The sequence below is a fragment of the Zingiber officinale genome, chromosome 11B (assembly GCF_018446385.1).
Source record: "Zingiber officinale cultivar Zhangliang chromosome 11B, Zo_v1.1, whole genome shotgun sequence".
Classification (NCBI taxonomy): Eukaryota; Viridiplantae; Streptophyta; class Magnoliopsida; order Zingiberales; family Zingiberaceae; genus Zingiber; species Zingiber officinale.
Window position 1 is genome coordinate 47,719,389 of NC_056007.1, and position 10,118 is coordinate 47,729,506.

Here is a 10,118-nt window from a genome sequence, read left to right on the forward strand (position 1 = left end):
TAAGCTTCTCCCACAGCTCCTTGGCACTGTTGAAGGGGCCGACGTGGTTAAGTTCTTCTTTTGATAGGCCACACTGGAGGGTGCAGGTCGCCTTGGCATTAGTTTCCATCTTCTTAATCAGAGATGCGTCCCAATCCTCGTATGGTAGTGGCTTGCCAGCGCTATCAATTGGTAGTTGGAGTCCGGTTTTGACGATCATCCAGACTTCAAAATGAGTCTGGAGATATGCCTCCATCCGACCCTTCCAGTACCCGAAGTCGTCTCCGGTGAATAGCGGGGGGTAAGCTGTACTGTAGCCTTCTTAAAGGGTCATTTTAGATCAACTATGAAGAAAATAAACGACAAGAAAATTCCAGGACTTGGTCCTGGATTAGTAGTGTGGGAAGTATTTAAAAGAAAATGGACTCGAATGGTGTTGCACCAACTTTGAGTAAAAACTGATTCGAGTAAAGAATTAGAATATAGCTATAAGGCTAAATTCTAATTGACTCAAAAAATCTGAAAATACCATGAAAAATTGTTTCGAATGGTGGTTGCACCGATTCAAAATGACCCCGCTCTGATATCAATTGTAGGATCGAAAAGAATTTAGATATCTCCACAATGGTATGATATTGTCCACTTTGGGCCTAAGCCCTCATGGTTTTACTCTTGGGCTCTACCCAAAAGGCCTCATGCCAATGGAGATATCTTTTCTCTTATAAACCCATGATCTTTTCCATGTGTTTTCAATATGGGACTATGTTTGCAACCTTGCAACCCCAATAAATAGGTTATTTAAGGAAAGGTTCGACACTTGTACAAAATTTTTGTACAGTGGAACCGGTACGATTTTCCTAGGACTAACCAACAATTGGTATCTGAGCTAGAGTTTGCCTCTGTGTGTTTTAGTTTTCAAATTAATTATGCACATGTCATACATAATTTAGGTAGGATAATAGTAGGATGTGCTAACTCTAAGGTTGTAGGATCCGACTATTATGGCATTTAGATATTGTGTGTGATTGGACCCTTGGACATGTCAAGGCATTATTTTGTGTGCATGATTGTATGTATCAAATACTGCAGGAGCTGTATTATTTTTAGAATTTAATTTTTGTTCGATCTAGAATACATGTACATTCATTTATGGAATATAGGATCGATATATGTAAAATTCTATATTTGTCGCGGATCGGATGCTTGCAAGGTGTGGTACTTTTGGAGGACCAGAGGCGCAGTGGAATAAGAAGCAAGATAGATGCGACGACTCGACCCGATAGCGGTGGCTAAAGATGGCAGTAGCTAAGGTTGGAGCATACTGAAGACAGTGATGGAAAAAGGCCATAATAGTTGGAAAATAAATTTCCATATTTATTGCTTTTATTTACTGTGATGTGTGTGTATGCATGTGATGTATGCTAGGATAGTTTAAAATTCCTCACTTTAAATAACTAAGTGGGAGAGGGATTTATTTTAATAAATTTCACGGTCTCCATTACTGGTTTGTAAGTGATGCAAACAAACTTGTGCTTTGGCTCTGAGTGCCTTCCTCCATATCGGATGGGTTTGTTTGCGGATCACTAGATCAAACTTCCATTTAGAATGACAATAGGAAATTAATTAAAAGCGTGTGATCTTCTCCATCGGAAGGGGCACAATCTTATTAATGGACTTAGTATCAAGTAATGGTATACACTTCGGCACGTCTAATAGTATCCTCCCCATCGGAGTCACTGCTATTATTCGTGTGACCGAAGGAAAAACCAACTATTAATTTTATTTGTCATAAAGTTAGGTCGACAAGAATAAAATTAACGGGTAAAACCTCCTCTTACAAATGTTTGATTTTGTATACGTCCATACTATTGTGGCATGCAAATTTCACGGTGATTTGAGGTGTTGGTTAATTTAAAATAGTATTGTTTGTGTAACACCCAAAAATTCTCAAAAGACTTTTAGAAATATTCTATTATTTTTCTAGAATTTTAGGATATTTTTATGGAATTTTTAGAGTAGCGGAAGTAACAAAAATAAATAGAAACGTAAAATAGCCTAAGCGGGAATTGAACCCGAGACCTACGAGACCCTATGTTTTATAGACAACTCTAGTAACCAGGAGGCCCCAGTAGGGGTGTGCTGAAAGAAGAGGGAAACAGTTATATTTAAAGTTCAGTTGGCCGAATAAACCACTTAATATAAATAGGAAAAAATTAAGTGAGGAGTTATTAGTTTTCATCGGAAGCTTTTCCTCTCCTCACCCTAATTCCGCCGAACCTCTCTTCTTCCAAACCCCACGGCACCTCAACCTCCAAGGAACCTAGGGTTTCATCCCAAGGGCTATAGGAGCACCTTCCGGCGACAACTCCGGCATGGGAACGCTCCTCTCCGAGAGAAGAGCACGTAGGCGCGAGGAGATCGACGAAGGGATCTTCTCCACCGGAAATCTAGCAATCAGATCGTAAGGAAATCTAGCGCAGGATGTAAGAAACCCCTCACCTGCAGTATAAGTAGCTCTTTTCACGATTTTATGCCTTAGTTTAGTTGTATACAGATTTTCAGCACATAGGGTGTGAATTAGTGCACACCAAATGTTTGATAAAATGTTTAGTCACTATATGAAAAACGACTTTTTACTTCGTTGATTACCTGAAGTAAAAGACCTATTTTTCCCGAAGTAGACACGCGTGTAGTAAAAAGATTCATTTTACTTCGGATAAACTCCGAAGTCGTAGGCCCAGAAAAAACGAAGTCGTATTAGGTGTAACACCCGAAAATTCTCAAAACTATTTTAGAAATATTTTATGATATTTCTAAAATTTTAGGATATTTTTACAGAATTTTTAGAGTAACGAAAGTAGCAAAAATAAATAGAAAACGAAAACGGCCTAAGCGGGGAATTGAACCCGAGACCTATGGTTTACGTATAATGTTAGTAACCAGTTGAACCCAACAGGGCCGTGCTGAAAGGAAAGGGAGGCAATTAAATTTATATTAGAGTTGGGCGAATTAATCCTTTAATATAAATAGGGAGGAATTAAGTGAAGAGTTATTTTTGGATCGTAACTTTTCTCTCCTCAAACCCTCACCGCCGACTCCCCCTTCTCCTCTCCTTCTCTCGGCGCCAACCACAAGCAAGGTTAGGGTTCCGTCCAAGGGCACTTTCCGGCGACGACTTCGACACGAGGACGCTCCCCTACTCAAGAAGAACGCTTAGACGTGAGAAGATCGTCGAAAGGATCGTCTCCTCCGGAAATCTAGCGATTAGAATCGTAAGAAAATCCGAACAGGAGGTAAGAAACCCCTCACCTGCAGTATAAGTAGCTTTTCGTACGATTGAATGTTTTTAAATTAGCTATATGTAGACTTTTCGACGCAGAGGGTGTATTTAACCCTCCTTTTCAGGTTTAGGGATCTAGTTGAGCACCTCTAGATGGGCCAGACACATTTTCTCCTTTCAGTTGGAGATTCTAGACGTTGTCGGGTGCCTAGAGGTGGTCTCCCTAATAGAGAGGAGAGTTGGAGCACACCAAGTGTTCGATAAAATGCTTAGCTCAGTAAAATGCTACAGTAGACATTTCTAATAGCTCAGTAAATGCAATAGAAGCATTTAAATAGTTTAGTTAGTCTTGCTACAGCTTATATGGGGCTACTGTCCAATGGGTGGGCACCCACAGTCGCCTCTAGGTTCAGATAACCTAGTAAAAGCAAGATAAATTAATTAGCTATGATTCAGTATTTTATTTTCAGTAGGGGCACTATACAGGATTAGATATCCATTGGGCAGGGCTCCCATAGTCGGTCCCTAGGTTTAGATAACCTAGTAAACTCTACTAAATGTGGGACTTGCAAACTCGGGTCTAGCTAGGGTTGCCGGACCCAAACAGCAGCATGATTACTATTTTCACTTATTATGATAATAGCTTTCAAACTCGTAATCTAGTTATGTGAATATAGTGTTAGCTCAGTTTTAGTTTCAGTTTGAGTTTAGTTCTCCTAGTTGATACCATGAAATAGCTCCATGCTTAGATTTTATTATGCATGCCATGTTTCAGTATTTATGCCATGTAACTTCAGTATGTCATGCTTTAACAAATTCAGTGCATGTTTTTAAATAGCATTCTTTAAAAACATGTTTGCATCGTTGCATGTTTTAGTGAGGTAGTTGGTTTCTTACTAAGCTTAAAGCTTACAGATACTATTTTCCCTTATACTCCAGATGTAACGACCACCCAATTTCTACTCTCTAGGGTGAACGTTACTTATCTACTAACTATAGACTTCACTTAACTGGTGTTACTTTCTCTCATGTTAGCAATACATAAAATATTGAGGGAATAAAATTCAAACATGAAATCATATAATAGCTGAAGCATGGTTCTGTTCTGCAAAATTTTCCCACTAAACATACATCCCGTAAGCATGCATTTCTAATTTTTTTTTCAACATGCTGGATTTCCAAAGCACCCTACGGCAATTGAATAATATTGCTAACACTTACAACCAACATATTTAATCCTTTCTAAAGGAACGAATTAGCATAATGGTACCAACATTCTAATTGAACCATATAAATAAAAGTAAACTCCGACAACTAATTCGAAACACAACAGCAGCTATATCAAACATTCCAGAAATATCTAAACAGGATATTCTAGCAAGCTATAACAGTATAGTAAGCTGCACTAAATGTTTCTAGAAAACTTAAAATTTGACAGAATATCTATTGTTCAGCGTACCAAAATACCATGCCGACATCACACGCGTTTAAAACATAATTATACTAACAGGTACATATCAAGACTGTACAGCAAAACTATATTGCAATCCGTCGCAATATCAAGCATTGATATATTAAATGAGATACTGCATTCACTATACAATTAACATGATTTGTTCCAATAAGTCAACAGCTACATCTAATCAAATACTTTAAGCATAAAGATGGCTTAAATAAAGGCGTATTGTTCAAACTAATAATAACAAATTATTTAATCAGTTCAACCATCTTTTCTTTTTTTTTTTTATGCAACAGAATATTGCCAATACCAGATTCCAGCATTATCCTACTGTAAACTGCATCAAACATCTTCAGAAATTCAACAGAACAAAAGCATCTGAACAACTTCAAAACAGCAAAACAGAAAGAGTAACAGAATTTGTATTTCTCTAAATTCTCCTAGTTATTTAAGAAGAAAACTAAATAAATTAACTTGCAGCAATTTATTAGCTAGATCCCAAGCTTCCATATCCGTCACCACACACACACCATCATCGTCTCCTTGTCGCCTTCTTCTAAGCCACTTTAGCCTTTCCTTTATTTTTATCCATATCTGCAGTAGGAGGAAAAATAGCATCTATAAGCTAAAAGCTTAGTGAGTGCTTTCTACTCACAAAATCCGATAAGAAATGCATATACATAAAAGAAGCAGGAGGTACATGCTCAACATGAAATAGAAATGAAACTACATCATGCATCTCTAAAGAAAAACAACAATCTATCTTGTTAGAATCTTTCAATCTAGATAAAAGAAACTTGTTCTATTTATTTCCAAATTTAATACTTTTATACTTTAAAATAATACTCAACTTTACTTGGGCCCGGCATTGTACCACTTTGCGCGCCTTTCTTAATGAGAATTGAGGTAGCTAATCCCAAAACCATTAAGACACTTCTAGACTTTATGTCTAGGGGCAACTTGGAGCCCATCCCTTGGACCTTGTGTCCGGTACATGCCCTTTTTAAAAGTAAAATACTTTTCTTAATATCTTTCTTTAAATACTCCTTCTAATAAAATGCTTTGGCATTTCCTTTAGCACTAAATATGCTACTGATCCCAATTCTTAAAAGATTAGGGATCCTGTTAAGACTTTGGTCTCTTTTTCTATAATTTTCTAACAGCAATAAAGAAAACTAATTACATGCTCAGAATTTAATCAAACTATCTTATATTCATTACTTGTTAAAACCAAGCTAAAACTAATTAAACTTATAAAGGGAATACAAGCATTCTGAGTACGGCATCACTATTCAACAGCCTCTTTAAATTCTGTTTAAAGCTTTAAGGTTGTTATCAACAAAAAAATATGTTTCTGCTACCATACATTTATGCATGAACATTAGGCATATAGGAGACCGAACCTAGCTCATTGCAAGATAATTACTTTACTACTCTTTTAGCTTCAACTAATCTGCTGCTGTTCTAAACCTAAGGAAGGAGTTAGGCCATTAAAAGAAACAATAGGACTCTCAAATAAGGTTGATCTACAACCCATTGCATGGCACAAACTCAAATCTGACTTACTCAACCATAAAATGATCCCATAATCCACCTAGCATATTCGGATTTAACAATTATGGCAGCAACCATTATAAACCAACCCGAAACCTCAGAAGCTATAGTTGGTTCTTCATAGATTAGAGATCAAAAATCTTGTATCAAGCCTTTGTTAAGTCTAATCGAAGAATTCTTTACAGATCAAACTTCACAAAAGGATTTTGTCTAACTTCTTAGAGTACACGGCAGTAAAACAGCAACCCTAGCATGCTTCACAGGAACTCAAACAACCAGAAAACAAAAACAAATCGGAACTACTCCTACTGCAGGTGAGAAGCAACTCACCTTGTGTTCTTGAACTTACAACCGAAGGGGAAGTGCTCTACGGTTTGGATGAAGTGGAGGTCTCGGCGATCCCTTCCTATCCGCGTGTTCTCCTTGACGAGGAGACCACGAATCCTCGGAAGAAGTCCTCGCCGGCCGCGGAGACGAGCCCTAGATCGGCCCTTTTCCGCCCGAAAGAGTCGGCGCCGTCGCGAGAGAGAAGAGGAGTTTAGGTTTTTTTTGTCCGAAAATCACTAAAGTCCTCTCTTTATAACCTAGGTAATTTGTTCTCTGTTAACCCTTAAATATTGTCCGTTCTCTCCTTAATTAACAATAGCCGCTGGCACAATTGGTTGGCTGCGTTCTGCTTAATACGCGGCTCGCGGGTTCGAGTCTCAGCTGCAACTATTTTTCTTCCTATTTATTCTCTATTCATTTACTACTGCTTAGATATTATTCGCTCCATATAAGGTTAACAAAAATCGTGTAGCTCAGTTGGTTGGTTGGGCCGATTACAACTTGGGCCCGAGAAGCTGGGTTCGAATCCTAGCTCTTGCACTTTTTTTTTTTTAAACTTTCTCCACTCGGTAATAATACCAAACAGACTCAAAAAATTACATAAAAATACTCTAAAAATTTCTAAAAATCTCTAGAATATTTTAAAAGCATTTTCAAATATTTTTAAAGATATTCAGAATTCAAAATAGGGAAAATTGGGTCGTTACAATTCCCCATACCTTATAAAAAGTTCGTCCACGAACTTAGAATAATTCTGGATATTTTTGTCTCATGCTATCCTCTCGTTTCCAAGTGACTTCCTCGTGCTTCTGGTTCTGCCATATGACCTTCACTAGTGGCACTTCTTTGTTCCTTAGTCTCTTGACTGTTCTGTCCACTATCTGTGTAGGTCTACTCTCATAACTAAGATCCTCTTGGATCTGCACTGACTGAGGTTCAATCACTTGGCTAGGGTCATGAAGACACTTCTTTAACATGGAGACATGAAACACATTGTGTATTGCTGACATGTCTTGTGGTAAGTCCAGTCTGTAAGCTACACTCCCAATCCTCTCTATGATCAGGTAAGGTCCTACATAACGAGGACTTAATTTGCCCTTCTTGCCAAATCTCATCACTCCCTTCATAGGAGCAACTTTGAGAAAGACTAAATCTCCTACTTGGCATAGCTTTTCTGTCTACTCTGGGCAGTCTCAATCCTCTGTCTGATCTTCCGAATAACCTGAGTGGTTTCTTCTATCATCTCAGTCTGAATGCCCAGCTCTACTTCCATTTCTCTTCTTTCTCCAGCTTCTTGCCAGCATATAGGTGATCTGCACTTTCTGCCATACAATGCTTCATATGGTGCCATCCTGATGGTGGCTTGGTAGCTGTTGTTGTAGGCAAACTCAGCTAAACACGGATACTTGCACCAACTGCCTTTAAAATCTAATGCACAAGCCCTAAGCATATCTTCTAGGATCTGATTTACTCGCTCTGTCTGTCCATCATCCGAGGATGGAAGGCTGTGCTGAACTTGAGCTTGGTGCCTAGTGCATTCTGAATACACTCCCAAAAGTGAGAGGTGAAGCGCCCATCTCTATCAGAAATAATAGATTTGGGAACTCCGTGAAGTCGATCACCTCTTTAACATATAGTCAACTGCTCTATAGAGTGTGACACCTTGATGGCTAGAAAATGAGCAGACTTGGTCAATCTGTCCACTATCACCCATATCGCATCGTATCCATTTGTGGTTCTTGGGAGACCTGTTATGAAATCCATGGATATGTCTTCCCACTTCCACTCTGGTATAGGAAGAGGCTGTAGAACTCCTCCTGGTCTCTGGTGTTATGCTTTGACTCTCTGACATGTCAGGCAGGTACTGACATATTTAGCCACATCTCTTTTGAGTCCAGACCACCAGAATTTCTGTTTCACGTCTTGGTACATCTTGGTAGAACCAGGATGCATAGAGTATGGCGTACTATGGGCCTCTTCTAAAATTCTCTTTCTCAGCTCTTCATCATTGGGAACACAAAGGCGATTTCCCTGATAAAGAATTCCACTGTCTGATACTCGAAATTATGAATTTCCTTCTTCTTGTATTCCTTGCTTGATCTTTTGGATATCTGGATCTTCACTTTGCTTTTTCTGTATATCCTCAAGCAGGGTTGACTCTAGGGTCAATGCAGAAAGTTGCCCATAAATAATTTCAAGTCCGAAATCTGACAACTTCTGTAGTGGCAGGGCTAATGATGATAAGGACATCAAGGATGCATTGGACTTTCTGCTTAATGCATCTGCCACTTTATTAGCTTTACCTGTTTCACAGTCATAATCTTTAACCAACTCTAGCCACCTGTCTCATGTTTAAGTCCTTCGGGTGAAGAAGTACTTAAGACTCGATGATCTGTGAAGATTCTACACTGGACTCCATACAAATAGTGTCGCCAGAGTTTCAGACAGCTGCCACTCAAGAACATGAGTGGGGTAGTTCTTCTCGTAGTCTTTGAGTTGTGCGGAAGCATAAGCTATAACTTTTCCTTCCTGCAGTACAGCTCCTAAGCCCATCTTGGAAGCATCATAGATGTCAAAACTCTTGTCATCCTCTGGAACAGTCAAGATAGGAGCACTGGTCAGTCTCCTCTTGAGTTCTTGAAAGCTCTGCTCACATTTATCTGACCATTCAAACTTCTTGTCCTTCCTGGGTAAGTGGAGAGGCTATCCTGGAAAAGTCCTCCACAAATTTCCTGTAGTACCCAGCTAATCCAAGGAAGCTTCTGATCTCCCTGGCATTCTTGGGTCTCTTCCAGTTGCTGACCGCTTCTACTTTGGCTGGATCTACCTGAATACCTTCTTTTGAAACAATGTGACCTAGAAATGCCACCTGTTCTAACCAGAACTCGCACTTTGAGAATTTAGCATAGAGTTGCTTTTGTTGAAGGGTCTGCAGAACTATTCTCAAGTGCGCGTCATGCTCCTCTGAAGTTCTGGAATAGACTAGAATGTCGTCTATGAACACAATGACGAACTTGTCGAGGTATTCTCTGAACACTCTATTCATCAAGTCCATGAAGACTGCAGGTGCATTAGTCACACCAAAAGGCATGACTACGAATTCGTAGTGTCCGTATCTGGTCCTGAAAGCTGTTCTGGGTATGTCACTCTCCTTCACTTTCAACTGATGGTACCCAGAGCGCAGATCTATCTTGGAGAACACTGTTGCACCTTTCAATTGATCAAATAAATCATCGATCCTGGGCAGTGGATACTTGTTCTTGATGGTCACTCGATTCAAAGCCCTATAATCTATACACATCCGCATAGATCCATCCTTCTTCTTGACAAACAACACATGGTGAGTGACTAGGGCGTATGAAACCCTTGTCAAGTAGCTCCTGAAGTTGCTCTTGTAACTCTTTTAGCTCTGCTGGAGACATGCGATATGGAGCTTTTGAAATTGGACCGGTACCAGGAACCAGTTCAATCTCAAACTCCACTTCTCTGTTGGGAGGTAGTCCGGTAGCTCTTCGGGAA

At 39.3% G+C, this 10,118-nt stretch overlaps 1 long non-coding RNA gene across 1 annotated transcript; it reads right to left on the minus strand.

Moving 5' to 3' along the window:
- Nucleotides 1-5,278: 5,278 nt before the first annotated feature.
- Nucleotides 5,279-7,512, minus strand: LOC122034960. The gene is made up of 2 exons (XR_006126844.1): nt 7,319-7,512; nt 5,279-5,312 (listed from the first exon to the last, which is right to left on the minus strand). It is a non-coding gene; the product is annotated as an uncharacterized LOC122034960 (long non-coding RNA).
- Between the last annotated feature and the right edge of the window lie 2,606 nt (nt 7,513-10,118).